This window comes from Pollicipes pollicipes, unplaced genomic scaffold (assembly GCF_011947565.3).
Source record: "Pollicipes pollicipes isolate AB1234 unplaced genomic scaffold, Ppol_2.1 Scaffold_7261;HRSCAF=8764_pilon_pilon_pilon, whole genome shotgun sequence".
Lineage (NCBI taxonomy): Eukaryota > Metazoa > Arthropoda > Thecostraca > Pollicipedomorpha > Pollicipedidae > Pollicipes > Pollicipes pollicipes.
In genome coordinates this window covers 32683312-32688838 of record NW_023597054.1, presented here as the reverse complement: position 1 = coordinate 32688838, position 5527 = coordinate 32683312, and positions in this window count along the sequence as shown.

Sequence of the window (5527 nt, the reverse complement as noted above, 5' to 3'; positions counted from 1 at the left end):
GTCCTTCTCTAGCAACATTCGGAAACCGCTAGGACAAGTTCTATCGGTCTAGAGATTCCATTCATAGCCAAATTTATGCAGGTCAGGTGATTATTCTCGAGGATAAGTACGGGTCCTAAAGTAGGCCAGCCTTGATGGGTCCTTGAGGCCCTTTGCTGGCTGGATATCTTTATTTAGTTATGTCTTTAGGAGCACCCCACCCGTGGGACAATTCTCAAAAACCTACTCTAGGGAATCCTCTGGGCTAGTTACATCTCGAAGTACCATTGGGTAATGCCACAGCAGCAGCGTCCAGACATAATAAGGATATCGATTTTACTTTTTTCGAGTTCAAATTGCGCTGCCAACGCTTTGTAGCAGCTCTACGGTTCTGCCCTGCAGCCGCGACTACCGTCGTCATGATAACCACCGCGCACACCCCTACTGCAGCAGAGATGCGCAGTAAAGATTCCCAAAAGTATACTGGTGCGAATAAAAAAGACGTTTGTAATTGGCCCAGCAGGCAATTGCAAACGTCCGGAAAAAAACAAAAGCTACCGAAAAGTTGGTTGGTGTAAGCTTAAACCAGTGCGCCACATATATCATATGATACTCTCATTCCCAAACCCAAAGTGCGCCTCGAAAAGAGCCACTGTGGTGAATACCATAGGGGAGAAACCAAAGCCATAGTATAGCTGTTCGTTGAATAAGCAGAGTAATGGATTTGTGTTCGCACATCTTTTCGTCTAAACGGTGTTGCAAGCTTCCGTAGCATTTACTACGCAAACATTTAGATGCATTAGCTTGTTGTAAACAGTATAAAACACATACGTTGGAAAAACCAAGGCAAAATAAATGCATTACTATCATGGTGGTGAGCATGAAGTCAAATGATATTTTCCTGCAAAGTCGTCTACTTTAAATCGAAATTCTGAACTGTTCAGAAGGAGCTCGAGAAAACCGGTATTGGTGATCAAATTCCACATGCCTGATGTAGCAATAAGTGAGGAGTGTAAAGGGGCGGGATAACCCCTTTACCTCTTCCTGCAGTTATAGGTAACGAGGGGAACGCCGCAGCACGATCGCGGGGCCTTCGCCTTTTAAACAAGGCATGGTTTATTCAGCGGCAACATGTGGTCTCTGGTCTCCTCACTATGGCGGTCAATCGCCAGTCGTGACGACGCAAGCCGTGTAACACCATACCGCTGACATGTGTCGTCAGTTATATGAATCACTGACGGAGCCACAGCACCATACCAACGATCTGATGTTGGCTGGCAACACCAGCTACGCCAGCTACGACCGCCATCCGCCAGCCGCCATATCCGCCAGCTACGACCAATGCAATTAGCAATATATTTTGAGTAATGACGATGTTGAAACTCCTTTGGCAATTCGTTAATGGACTTTCCGGTACGTCACTCTGTTCATTTCAACAACTGATGCTGTGTTTTTCCGCGCCTCTGAGTCCGGTGGTGATTGGGAGGGGGCTGCACTGTGACCTCAGACCGTTCTGGACGACGGGGCCCTAACCTCGTTTGTGACTCAACAGTGGCCAGTCATGTCGCTGGGCTTGTGTAAATATGTCCTGGCAGCGCCACTTTCCGGGCTGGCTGGCGGCCTGAGCCCACGCTACATGACGGGGCGCAGGGGTGCCGTACCCTGCCTCCCACGTGAGGTCTGTGCGAGGGAGTGGGTGGCATACCCTGCCTCCCACGTGAGGTCTGTGCGAGGGAGTGGGTGGCATACCCTGCCTCCCACGTGCGGTCCTTGCGAGGGAATGGGTGTCATACCCTGTCTCCCACGTGCGGTCGGTGCGGAGGTAGTGGATGTCTCGCCTTTCCTCCCAATGTGGTGGGGGAGAGGGGGACGTCTCCATGTGCGTGGCAAGGGAATGGAGTATGCGTTATATATTCCCTGACAACCATGATAAAGAGCAGGAATATGATTGCATCCATCCAGACTAGGATTCGAAATTGGACTCATGAGCCTTTGACGCTTGAGCTCAAGTAAATTCATTAAGCCTAAATTCTATCAATCGTAATCTCGGGTTAGTGCTCATCTGTGTGAAAAATGCTGCATTCGGCGCCAGACTTAAATTCAAATGTGCGGGATTGCCGGTAGGACCGGAACTCATAGTTTCAAGAGCCTTTGGACTTGCGCATATTGCACCTAAATAATTAGACCTAATATTTATTAGTTAAAATTATTTGTATTATAATAGATATATATATATATATATATATATATATATATATAATTACTAAAATAAGTACATTATAATTAAGTTAAAATTAATTAGACCTAGACATAATTAGACCTAAACCAAAATGCATTAAAACACAGATGAGCTTGAAACCAAGCTAGGTAATTGTAAAGAGGATCTTTACTCAGTGCTGCATTTTTAGGCCTCTGTAGCCACAGCTCATACAGCTTATACTCGGATAACTCTTATGAGTTCTGCAGACTCATGTTGATAACCGAATATATCACCTGAAAAAATTACTTGTTCTTCACGATATAGATATCCAACACAACAGCAACAGCTACCTGCCTACGGGACATACAATAAGAGCTGCCTGCCTACGGGGTACACAGCAACAGCAACGGAACACACAACAATCTGCCTACAGGACATACGGCAGGACATTAGGTCCGGTTAGTCTAGCTTATGACAGCTTTATGTTGTCCTGGTTGGTTACACGCGTTACCGAGACATCTGTTTGGTATATGACTCGTTCAATCAAATTAAAGGAGGTTTTCTTCCTATGCCAATCCTATGAAAGCTGAATTTATTTAGAAAATGCGCCGTTTGCCTGGTACGATCTCGTAAGCAAATGATGCACTCGGATTTTAGGTTGTGGGGTTTATAGCAGGACTCGCACGCAGCGTCTTGGGGTTCAGACTCACACTCGGACTCAATTGCTGAGAAAACTTGTGAAGTTGCACTTAACCTAAGGTCCGAGGACCTGGTACGTGAAATTATGTCATCTGCGAAGGGCAGGCTGCGTGCCTGGACTCAGACTGGAGACAGCAAGACTCACCTTGGACTCAGACTTTGACTCAGTTTTGTATTTTATAAAAGGGAACACGCCGCGACAGCGCTGACGACGCAAGTACCAGTACTGTCGCTCAGCGGCCATCTCGCAGCTGGTGTTCGAACCCAGGCCCCCACGTGGGGACCAAAATTAACCACTTTGCCCCCCCCCCCCCACCCTTAGACCATCACGCAGTCCTAAGGCCGCTGCCTGGTGACTGGCTAGGGGTGGGGGTGGGGGTGGATGAAGCGGCCGTCATGTCCTGCTCTGTTGCGTGATGAGCGATAGTCATGTCGTGTCGTTTTCTTCACAAGCGTTGGAGGTAGAGTAGATGTCATGCCCATCTACCCGCCAGCGGAGAGTACTGCAGCTGGCATGCTCTGCTCTTCCTTCCACCTTTGTTGAGGGGTGGAGTATATGCCATGCCTTTCCTAAACTTGTGGAGTAGGCCGCTTTTATCGATGATTTCATTGATGAATTTCATGTTTATTTTCTTTGATATGTCTGGTTTTGCTGGTGTGTCAGTGTGCTTTAGTTACTGAATGCTCTGAATTCAGTGCAGATGTCTTAGAGTACGTTCTCCAAACAACTGCTCGTTCAGAACAACTCATCCTGTGGTTTCTCAAAACCTGGCGAAATTAAAACATGGAACGACGCATAGTTAAAGGGGGCTAAACTCTTCCACGTAAATGTAAGTGCGGGTGCAGGCGGTCGTGCCAAAACGAGACCAAACTGATCATCTCAAGCGACATCTGAGCGCGCTCAGAACCGCCCCTGTGCTGTGAGTAAACTGGACAAGCGACGCCACGCCTGCGGCCGGCGTTCCACGAGTCAGCCGTTTCGTTCCGACGCCCGGTGTGACTGCAGGCTGCGTCTGTTTCAGAGGGCGCCGTCAGAGCTGGCAGCGGCCGCCGGTGGCTGCTGACCTGGCCAGCCGCCAGCCAGACGTCACCCGGCGCCCCCGGCCGCCGAACAGCGATGGCCCCGGTCCCGGCGCGCGGGCATGAGCCAGCCCAGATAGAGCTGGTCCGACTCTCGTCGGCTGAGTAACCGCAGTCTGCCGCCACTCATTTTGTCCAGCTCTGCGTGAAGTACACACCGGCGCATGGAGAGCTACGCCGGGCTGGCGGGCCGGACGCCGGCGCCGCCGCCACCAGCCGCCGCCATCGAGCCGCGCTGTCCCAAGTGCGTGAAGAAGCGGCGCGCGTGCACGCATCTCTCGGATGGCATGCGCACGTTGAGCTGGGGCCGGCTGCGGTCACGGCCAGCCGTCAAGTCTCTGGAAAACGTGATCTGCGCGGACAGCCGCGCCGTGCCCGCCACCAAGTCCTGCGAGAACATGCTGCAGGTGCACCGACAGCCTCTGGCCGCCGAGGGTCGGCAGCACTCACCACTGGCCTGGCGCGAGGCGACGCGCTCCGAGGAGCACCTGGCCGGCGAGCCGCTGACGGCAGCGCCACGCGAACTACGCGCCGCGCAGAGTCACGAGTACCTGCGAAAATACACAATAGATGGCAGTGGCGAACTTGTGCCGCTCGGGCTCGGGACGCTGTCGCAGAGCGTGCCGGGCAGTCCGCTCAGTCTCTGGGCAAGAAATTCAACACGATGCCAAACATGCCTCGGACTGTGGAGCCGCCGGCGCACAAGCCGCGCCGCACGCTCACCAGCCTGCTGAAGCGGTTGCATCCCCGCCTGCTGCGCGCCAGCCTGGGCGGCTCGCGCGCTGCCGAGCGCCGGCCCTGGATCGTCGTCGAGTTTCAGGATGTGGACGGCGACCGGGCCAGTGGGCGGTCAGAGGAGCGCGAGACATTCGGCTCGGCGCAAAAGATTTCCCTAGTGAAGAGCCGCCAGTCGTCGCGTGAGGAGCTCGCGGACGACCTGCTGGATGCCATGAGGATGGGCCGAGTGACCACAAAGAGCCTGACCGCTGCACGAAAGGAGCAGCCATCGCGCAAGGTAAGCAGAATCATGAGCATGAAAGCCACAGCTGAAGTTGTCGCCGTCTAAAAATGGCCAGAGTTTCCCCTGGGATGCAAAACGAGACTGATGAAGGTTGCAGACTTATTACGTTTCTGACTCCTGTAGTCTAATCGTTGTCTACGCACTCTAAACCACATATTCATCGGTGTTTGACTGGCAGTGCCGACAGGTCTGAGTGCACGCGCGTCGTAGCGGCTCCAGCGCTGACCGTGCGCTCTTGTGAACGGATAACCGTCACGTTGGTCGCGCACACTTGCTATTCAGGGGCCGTGCGGACCCGCCGGCTGGGAGCGACGCCGAGCCCGCCCAGGGTTAGTCCAGTCCGCTCGAGACCGCCCAGGGCTAGGCCAGTCCGCTCCACGCTGACCTAGATCATCCGGTTGTAACAGCGGACAGCTGCGTAACTCATATCTGCTGCAAGATGACTGCCAAGATGACTGCGTCCCGATTAAATGCCTTGTTAGCGCGCTGTGATGAGAACATTGCTGCATTTGCAACTTGGCCCTAAGCTCAATATTTTTCCCCGCATC